Below are 8978 nucleotides of genomic sequence, written 5' to 3'. Positions count from 1 at the left end.
ATTTTGAAGAAGGGATCCCACATTTTCATTTTGTACTGAGTTTCACAAATTATGTAGCAAACTCCTCCTATCATTATTTTCATATCCCAAAATCCAGGAGTGACATGTCTCAATATTCTGTATTACAGGGAGCAAAAAGGAATCCATACAAAGATATCGCCTTCTATTTAAAAAATTTTTAAAATGTTTTTTTATTTGTAAAGGGACACAATACCATTATTTTTTTTTATTTATTTTTATTTGGTGTTGACAATCAAACCCAGTGCCTCACACATGCTAGGCAAGCACTCTACCACTGAGCTACAACCTCAGCCCAGATATGACCTTCTTAGAGCACTAGGAGCAATGTATTCACAGGGTGGTTTTTGAACATTGCATTTGCAGCCTACCTCAGATTTTTAATAATGAGTTCACATTCAACAAGTGAAGATGTAAGAGATCCCACTGTTTTCCAGTGCAGCCATACCACTAATAAACTTAAGAACATCTAACTTAGGTCTAGAGAAGAAAGAGGGAATCTGGGAGCATCCAGGTAGATGGGGAGGTGGAGGGAGATGCTCTGTGTAAACTTCAACTGATAAATTCCATACTCGGATACTTCTGTGTTGGTAGGGGTCTCATCTCATGAAAATTATTATGAAAATTCAGACCATGCCAGTGGCAGAGATTTTCTTGGTGAAGCAGAATCAACCCTTAAAAAACATGCACTGTCTTCAATAAGATGCAAAAACTTCTGTGAAACAGGACCAGAGATGCACATTCAACAGACAGAGATGGTGAGATAAATAAAACTAGTGGTTTCCCAAGAAAGTAAAAATGCAGTATCAGAATTTAGATCTCCACTGGAGAATGTAAATGGCAAATCTGACATCGCCAAATGTTAAATCAGCAATTTTTATGATGAATTTGAGACATTTTCCCATTCTGCAGAAGCAAAGGTCACAGAATAAAAGGGACAAGAGGACAAAAAGTGAAGACTCAACTTTAAATCTATGATAATCAAAGTTAAATTCTATCATATGCTTGAGCTGAGAATAGGGGTAGGTACCTGAAGTACTGAGTACTGATTACTGAATAGTAGGAAGGGTTGGTGAGGCAAGATTACGTGTTTAAAACTATGGAGACAGCTCAAACTCATCCAGTCAAAACATTTCTTGACTGCCTCCCACTCAAAATCAGTTTGTCTTTAGGTTTCTTTGAAGCCTGAAAAGCTATAAGAAATTGACCAATAGATTTTAAGGGAGAAGAATTGAAAGTAAATGATTCTATTTGCATATGGGTTGTTAATTTTGTGTAAATGCAAAAAGAAAATTGTATCTTATGAAGTCTTTAGTACTTACCATACCATCCATACAACCTACTCAAAAAAAAAAACCAACAACAAAAAACCACCTCTAAAATAAATAAAACTCTATTTAATTCAAAATTGGAGAAACAGGAATGTTAAATTTCTTAAAAAAAATTGGCAGTTAGATTTGAAATCACTTAAATTTAAATGTCTAGATAATTATAAATACTCTTTAGCTACAAAATGAAGATATGAAATATAAAAAGAAATGTGAACTATAAAATGTAAAATAAGAAAACATTTTGAAAGAAAATGCTCTAAAAATAAGGCATGATCATACTTTAGAAATATTGTCTTAGTATAGAAATCCAAGATTATATCAACAAAGTGCCAGAATGGGCTGGGAAAACAAAAACACCATAATGCTTTTAAGTGAACATGGGGAGAGTGAAAAACAGCTAATTCTTTAGGATTAAATCAAACAAAAAAATCCACATACTGTTGACAAGAGACATGTCTAAAACAAAAGGTCACAGAACATTTTAAACACAAAGTGAACATTTTAACTGGAAGTTAAGAATGGCAATATACTAACAAAGTAGAATCTTAGGCACAAAGCAATTTTTACAAGAGTGGTTATTTTATATTAGTGGTTATCTTAAGGGCATAGCGATGATGATGCTGCTGATGATGAAGCTGTTATAAAAAACAACACTTAAGGGGATAAAATGAGAATTATCAATCTTATAATAAATTGATTAAAAATGCAACATAAAGGAATGATTTAACATCATTTTGTCTTGGATAGATTTAGAAGGTAAAAAAATACATTATGTAGAGCAAGTGAACAATACACACAGGAAGATCTCAAATTGTTAACCCATGCTACAACGTGGGATAGAAGGGAAACCAGGAAAATAAATTATTTTACTTTGTGATTAATCTGCCTTCCTAAGACCAAACATTGTGGTTTGTAACTGGGGACAGATGTAAATACCTAACCTCTTCCTTTTTCTTTCTTCTTTTTCTTTCTTTTTTTTTTGTGAATTTTATTTATTTTCTTCAAAAATCTTACAAAAGAGCAAAGTTAAAACCCAAGACCTTGGCAAGCAAGTGAGACCTTTCACATCCCAGGAGCCCTCCTCCATTCCCATGTCCCCCAGCTGTGTCACTGCTACAGTTCACAGGGATGGAGGACTTGCTACTTTTGCCCACCACCAAACCCCACAGGGGAAAGAACCACTGCCTAGCAATCCCTCCCCCCCATCTCTGCTCCTCAAGCTGATCCTGGTTGCAGAAGGCCATGCATGATAAGAACTAGTGAGATCTAGCAGGAGTTTTGAACCCCAGAGGGCCAATGTTGGGGTGTAATCTGTGAAGGGTACATCCTCCTTTGGCTTGGTTGCCTCTAAGAATGATGCTGGGCCAGTATCCCACTCCCAGAAACCAGTTTAACACCCTTAGGACTAGGAGGACCAGAGGCCAGGGGTCTCAGCTGGAAGATGAGCTTATATTAATAGTGGGGGGTCAGTCAGATTTGAAGGGGCAATGACCATTCCCATGCATGAAGAACCAGCATCAGATCTGGCTGGTCTAAGCCTTGAAATTCCTGATGAGCTGCTCCTTCTGGGTTTCAGCTAACCTCTCTTAGGTCTTAGTACACTCTGATAGTTGAACTATTTCTTTTAGGTGGCATTCAGCCTCTTTCTGATAAAGTCTTTTTTTTTTTTTTTTTTGAGAGAGAGAGAGAATTTTTTTTTTAATATTTATTTTTTTAGTTTTCGGCGGACACAACATCTTTATTTGTATATGGTGCTGAGGATCAAACCCAGGCTGCACGCATGCCAGGCGAGTGCGCTACCGCTTGAGCCACATCCCCAGCCCCTGATAAAGACTTTTGATGTCTCAAATCGTACACAGGTTCCCCCTTTTTGTCCTCAAGGTAGCATGTGGGCATATGGCCAAGGAGTGTGCAGCTTTCTCAACCACTCCATGCTGCAATGAAGGTGAGATCCTCAGGTGTGGCTTCTATCTGTGAACTCTCCTCTGTCATCTGGTCTTGTTGGTTGCAATCTTGCCTGCTGACTTAAAGATTGAATCTGTTGTTAATGGTGGGTTGGCCTCTTACTGCCTCATGGCCCCTGGGTGTCTGCTAGCTGATGCAGCCCCACCTTGGCTCTTGGTGGGTCTGTGAGCCCACTGGAATTCTCACCTTGACTTCCATTTGCCCCATCTGGACTACAGCCCCTGCCACGGAGCTGTCATCACATACCTTGGCCACAGTAAATTCTCTCTGGTCAAGGTACCCAATCTCATTTACTTCTGCAATCCAAGGTGGTTTAGCAAAGACAAATAGCATGGCCTTCTTCTGTATGCCTAGTCTAGTTGAAAAAATAATTGAGAAGCCATTAGGTTGAGACTGCTTCAGTGTTCTGGGTTCCTACATAAGTAAACTGAAACCCAACTCCGAGTACTTTAAGCAATCAGAAACCACCAGCTATCCTCTGACTAGGAACTTTCCACTTTAACCAATTAAGCAGTTTCTTCTTCTTTTTCTGGGAGTAACTTATAAATTTTTTCTTCTCATAATCCCTTGGTGGAGCCCAAATTGCCTGTGGTGTGGTGATGCTTGATTGTGAACTGCTGTTTGCTCAAATAACTCTAAAATTTTAATGTGCCTGTTTATCTTTTAACATAGGTCAGTTTGCCAAGACTCAACTAACCATATGACCACTTAGCCAAATTTAATTTACTTATTTACCAGAGACTTGTTTCTTTATCCTTTTTCTAAAGATTACTGCAAAACTTCTGAAGGTGTCTATGAAATTTTAGTTGACAGGCTTCCAATTTATCTTTATAGCATTTTTAGTAATAGTCAATTTGCTGAAACCTAAGAGTTATATGTTGGTTTAGTGGATAGACTAATGAGTTAGGAAAGTCCATTTCCCTTTAGCAATTTTAGAGCCTAGGGTTAATTTCTTTATTCTTTCTCTGCAATTTCACATTTATGGTGAATAAATACCAGATTTAGGGTACTGAACTTAAAATAGAGCTCATTTAGAAAAAGCTTATAATTTACATTTTCATTTTAATAGATTTTGTTTTTCAATGCACACTGTAAACAGCAAAAAAATAACTTTAATAACCATGGTGTTCCTCTTAGTGTTTCTTTTGAAAAGCAAAACATTGTGTATCAAAACAAACACAAAGAAACTTAAATTTCTCTGAGATTTTGACATAAGCAAAACAATTTTTAAAGCCACTGATGTTTATTTTTCAAGCTCAATGTGGTGGCTTTTAGGGAAGAAGAGTGCAGATGATGCAAATGTTAGCTTTTGTCAATTGCCAGTGCCATTTAGAAACACACACACACACACACACATACACACACACACACACACACCTACCTAGTACTTGCTGCTAAGAAGGATCAGGATCCTGTGCTGTGAGCTTCTCTGACCTCACACAGCACACTGGAAGTCAACGGATACATTCAGGACTCATAAGCTACTGATGAGGTGACTGACTAAAGGAGAAAGATTGGATTTGAAGACAGATTTGAAACTCAAGAACAAAGTTTTTTGTTTAAAAAAAAATTGGACATCATCACTGAATAAGAATGTAAAAAATAAAAATGTCAAGAATTGAATTTATCAACACCAACAATTAAGGAGTTAACTAGATGAATGAAAGCACAGAACTGATAGGAGGAGAAAATATGAGAGGAATATCAATAGGGAAACAGGGCTGGGGTAGTTATACACACACACACACACACACACACACACACACATAAATATATTTTAAAAATAGGAAAACAGAGAAGAGAGGCAACTCAGAGAACCTTAGGGAAAAAACAATGAAGAGACAGGTGCATGCAAAGACAAAGTTTAAATGTTTGAAGAAGTAAGAACAAAAGAGGGGTTTGAAATGCAGACAGAGACAGCAGGTCTCTGTCCTTGGAGGAAGAAGCTTGGAGAAGGATGATGAAACTTTGTGCTCATCTTACTTTAGCTGTCAGTGCTCTTAAACAAGTGTGGACATGCAGCGAGCTGTGCAAACAGCTGGAGACTCAGGAACGTTCAGAGATGGGCTGCTCAGCCTCCTGTCTCTTGGTGTTTCTACTCTGGTGAAGCTAACTCATTCTCATCTTGGACTCTGACACTCTGAACCCAGATTTGATTCTAGAACGTTCTGCAGGCAGCTAATTATAACTCTCCCTCGGGGCTCTTTTCACTGTTAACTCCTCTAAATGTACCCTGACTTTCTATCCTGGCTGACAGTTCCCCTCTTCTTTCCTTTTGTCACTCTTCATTGGATTATTCATTTGTTTAGCTAACATTTTTCAAACAACTACAATGTGCCCTAACAAATTTAAAATCCAGGACAATGGGGACCTTAAATATCTTGGTGATTTCAGTATCCAGCATGTGTTCAGTCAACCCTGAAATGAGCACTATAAAAAGGATTAAGATAAAAATTTTATTTTCAAGAATTTTATAAAAAAATTGGGAGATCATCATTTATTCAAATAATTATGCTGAATAATTGTTTAATGAGAGAGAGAGAGAGAGAGAGAGAGAGAGAGGGAGGGAGGAAAGAAAATCTGGAAGTGTGGCATCACAGAAGCCAGGGAAAAGTACCTTTCTAAAAAAAAAAAAAGTGACACATAGCTAGAAGAGGACTAAAAAGAGTTGATTGAATAAAACAATGAAAAAGTCAGAGACCCACCAGTAAGGAAAATTAGATTCATTCAATGATCACTAAAAATGCTAGGTAAAATATAAGAAAACTCTATCATTTTAAATGCATCACTGAACTAACAAAACAGATAGAATATGCACAGCACAGATTAAAAAATTAAAAGTGAGCATGCCTGCCATTTTAAAAATACCAAAACAGATAACATGTATCTCTGTTGTTTGAAGTTAGAATACAAGCACTGTTGATGAAGTCAGTGTCTGCAAAGGAGACTGAAGGTGGCATATGGGGACTGGGAATATTCCTTCTCTTGATCTAGTGCTGATTACATATATGTGTCCAGTTTGTGAAAAATTCATCCAACTTTCACATATATTTGGGGTATTTATACTTCTCTGTATTTTTCAATAATAGTTTATTTTTTTAAAAAATAAAACAACCAAAAACAAAATGAGATTCCAAGGAGGTAAGTGATTATCCAAACTGGCTTTGGACTAAAGGGTAACCCTTCCATCCTTGTAATTTTCAGATTTAGTTTTGATGACTGTGAGGGCGACAGAGAAACTCTGGGGAGTCCAAAAGGCAATTCCCTATGAAGTTGGAACCACAAAAGATATACCTTCAGTGAAAGGGAATTAGAAATAAACTTGTAGCCTAGGAGGGGCCTCAAGAAGACTTTCTTGATGTTGTGTTTTGTTGGGAGAAATAAAAAACATCCTTTCTTGGAAATTTGTAATGGGAGCCTCACCTCACATGGGTTTGCAATGTGACTATACTTGTTGTGTGGTCCCCAAACTTACAAGCTGAGCATCAAATTCAAAGTTGAAGTGCTTGCAGGACATCTGCAGGGGTGAGCACAAATCCTCTCTGGGGGAGTGCCACTTCTACACCAGCCTCAAAGAATTTCCATGGGCAAAATCCCAAAGAACAAGAGCTTATACCAAAGAGCTAGCCTACAATGTGCTGTGCTGTGAGTGACTCAGCAGAAGCTAAAGAAAGCAGAACCAGACTGCCTTGGACTGGGTATTGAAATTATTAGGTATAAAATGTAAAAACAGCAGAGTTTAGGTCTTTTTTTTTTTTTTTTTTTAAGTACTGAGTGGCTGCTTTACTACTCAGCTCTATCCCCAACCCTTTTCATATTTTGTTCTGAGACAGGGTCTCACTATTTCTTTCTTTGGGGTGGGGGTACTGGGGATTGGACCTAGGGGCACTTAACCACTGAGCCATATCCCAAGCCATTTTCATATTTTATTTTGAGATGGTCTCACTAAGTTGCCTAGGGCCTCAATAAATTACTGAGGCTGATCCTCCTACTTCAGTCTCCCACGTTGCTAGGAATACCGGCATGTGCTAGTGTACCCAGCTGCAAAGTCTACTTTAAGTTTAGCTTAGTTTATTTAGAATGTGAGCAAGGAATAGAAGACTTCAAAACCAAAAAGATCAAGTAGATTTGAAAAGGAACTAATTAGAACTTTAAAAGAACAACATAATCTGTATAGTAATTATAATGAACTCACTGTGACATTTGTCAGGGCAGGGTCATCAGAGGGAAGGGGGCAGAATCCAAAGCTCAGCCAGTTGAAGAGTTCATGGCAGTGTTTTCCTGTATGTATATAATATTCTACAACTTAAAAATATTAAGTTGGTGGGTAGGAGTGTAGTTCCGTGGTAGAGTGCCTGATTAGCATTTACAAAGCCCGGGGTTCAATCCCCAGCACCAAATAAATAAATAAATAAAAGGAAAGTAATGATAAATAAGGATAGTAAATTACCAGTAAGGGGGAAGAAAAAATTAAGAAGTGCAGACTATACTAAGTGCAGACTATTTCTAGTAACTTTCAGCAGTGACAAGACACAGTGATGGGGAGGAGGGAAGAGAAAGAATCCTTTCTTCCATCATCCTTTCTCACTACTCCTGGATTTGACTAAAGGAAGCAGAGAGATGGAGCACAGGGAGGGAGAATGGGAAGATGCTGGGAAAGGGGAAAAGAGAACAGGAATTAGAGCAAGAGGAGAGTTGAAAGAGAAGAGGTGAGAGGGATCACCATTGAATAAACAAAGCAACACCCTGTCCGTGTGTTGGGCTTCATAGCAATGGAATAATAAAATGGTGAAGAGAAATAAGGAACACACGACACACATCGGAAATCCATCACCTTGAAAATTAGCATCATATTAGGATATAATGTTTTTCCACTATAAATTAAAAATTTCATTTAAGAAGTTTTAACCCTACCATAATATGCTCTCTAATTTCATGGTAAACTAGAAGAACAGGATTTGAACCTAACCAAAACTGACATGTTCCATTCTGCAAGGGTCACATCATTACCTCTCAAAAATAGAAAGTATAAAGTAGGACACTCACTTGTCATCCTGAATTACTTTACTTTTTTTTCCTTTTAAACATAGTTTAGACCTCTTGAGAGCTGAGCCTAGGATGAGCTCTCCTACTACTGGAGTTCATAAATCTGTAAAACATAATTCATGAGTTTGAAGTGCAAAGGATTAAATATTTATTTTATCCAATTACTTTGAATGCTTTTCAAAGTCAGGTAATTTTGAAGAAGCACAGTACATATTTTAAACTTAAACAAGTGTGTTCATTTTAGCTCTTTTCAAAACAGCAAGTCAAAGTATTTTTCAAATTAAAAAAAAACAAGCATAAGTATATAACTAGAAGCAGTTATTTCTCAACTCTAGCAATTATTCTACTATCTTCCTTTAGGATAATCGCTGCATTTTCTCAACATCATGATTTTGCTTGAAAAGTGGTCTGACTTAGGGTGTTATTTGCACAATGATTTTTTTTTTTAATAATGCAAGTGTTATTATCCAATCCATAGTGGCTTAAAAGGAATGAGGTCATTTGTTGAGCCCTGTACTTAACAGCCCAGAATTTAGCCTGGCTTCAGATGGGGCTTGATTGAGGACTCTAAGTGAGTTCCTAGCTTCTATCTTTGGGGGTCAGTGTTCCCTGTAAGTC

The sequence above is a fragment of the Callospermophilus lateralis genome, chromosome 8 (assembly GCF_048772815.1).
Source record: "Callospermophilus lateralis isolate mCalLat2 chromosome 8, mCalLat2.hap1, whole genome shotgun sequence".
NCBI classification, from domain to species: Eukaryota; Metazoa; Chordata; class Mammalia; order Rodentia; family Sciuridae; genus Callospermophilus; species Callospermophilus lateralis.
The sequence above is the reverse complement of the archived record's forward strand: the minus strand, read 5'-3'. Positions refer to the sequence as shown.